A 1641-nucleotide genomic window follows, 5' to 3' on the forward strand; every position below is an offset into this window, starting at 1 on the left:
CGGGCCCCCGGCACCGAGGGTCCCCAGAGGCTATTTTCTCTATACTGACTACATCCATACTGGGCCTGGCCTAAGCAGTTCCACACAGCACCGGCCAGCAATCTGAATTCACTCAGGGAAAAGAATGTCTAGGTTAGCAATCGGTCTGGCGTATGTACAGCCGCCGGCAGCGAGGTTTCTCGTACAGAATGCAAGCACTCGATTCTTTCTTCTCCAGTTCCCCCAAATCTGTAATTAGGTCTTCCAATTCTTCTCCAACGCTCCAGCTGGCCTAAACGGCAATCGATGGATCAAAAGTCACACCCCGCCACACCTGTTCCGCAAGTTCTGCTCGGTGGATCCAAACCAAAATCAATCTATGTTTGTTAAAGTCTGTCCTTGTTCTTTCTTTTGACTACTTTGTTGCCATGTAATTGTTTCAAAGGAAAAACTTTCTTGCCGTGTACTAAAAAATCAATAAAAGCACCATATGAATTCATAGATTATTTCCCAATGAAGAACCGTGTTTTGTGCCCATTGACAATTTTGGATTTTATTAGACGTCTGGACATAAACCGATTATGCTTTCTTGATCTGTTCTTTCAGCTGATCAAAATTTTCTTGTAAAGATTTATATGACTATGGATCAAGATACAAGTTCAGTAATAATACTACAAAAATAAAAAGCCATGATGCTACTGTTGAAGGTATTTCATCACAAAAACCTTGAGTACTAAATCTTATTTTGTTGTAGAATACTAAATCTGAACAGTTGCTTTGACATGGTATTTTGTGAACAAATTTACATATGTGCCAAACTTATGTTCATATTGTTAATCAACCGACCACATTTTAGTTATTTATCTTGCGTCACCGTGCAGCAACATGGCCTTTCCTACGACAGTGTGCCCTTGTGATTCTCTTATGCGGCCGACCTGTGATGCTGTCATTGCCGCTGATTTGATACTTAACATATGTAGTATAGAAAGCATACTTGCAAGAAACCTCAGCTATATTCTTTTAGCAGCAGGTCATATGCATTATGTTGTTTAAAGCTGCACTCCAAATCATGACGAAGTCTAAAAATATATGCAGTTTGAAAAAAAAATCACAAGAAATCTGCCATGCCTAAAAGGGGATCACCCGTAATTAACAGACACCGCAAGTTTTCTATGAAGGCACCGGTTCCGACAAGAGTGGTGACACTACAAGATTTAGCATAGCCATTTGAATTTCAAACCCCGAGTGAAGGGGATGGAGGCCATCAGACCTACAGTAGGAGGATGGGGCCTGGGCCTGGGGGTGGGGGTAGGCGTCAGGATGAACTAGGAAGTGAATTGTGGGAGGCTGTGAGGGGGAGGCGGCAGTAGGAATGAGGCAAGGGATCGTGTACTGTTAGAGTTATATCACGTTTGCATGTAGCATGTATACTTTCCCATTAGTACAAGGAGCTTTTTGCATATTTACCACATGTATATTGTGTGTGTGTGTGTGTGTGTGTATACACTGTCCCTTGGCCCTAGAAAATACAAGTTGCATATTTTCTAACTTGGTATTAGACTTAGGTCTATTTTTTCGCACGCGCAACTCATGTTGTGATCCTCTCGTCGCATTGTCGCCATCTTCTTCTTGCCGGTCGTTGATGCCCCCTCTCCCCCCCCG

At 42.7% G+C, this 1641-nt stretch overlaps 1 long non-coding RNA gene across 1 annotated transcript in view; it reads right to left on the minus strand.

Annotated features, from left to right (window-relative positions):
• The window catches only part of LOC119302646, a 36455-nt gene that overhangs the window by 1212 nt on the left and 33602 nt on the right, over nucleotides 1-1641 (minus strand). The window lies entirely within an intron of this gene.

The sequence above is a fragment of the Triticum dicoccoides genome, chromosome 1B, assembly GCF_002162155.2.
Source record: "Triticum dicoccoides isolate Atlit2015 ecotype Zavitan chromosome 1B, WEW_v2.0, whole genome shotgun sequence".
Classification (NCBI taxonomy): domain Eukaryota; kingdom Viridiplantae; phylum Streptophyta; class Magnoliopsida; order Poales; family Poaceae; genus Triticum; species Triticum dicoccoides.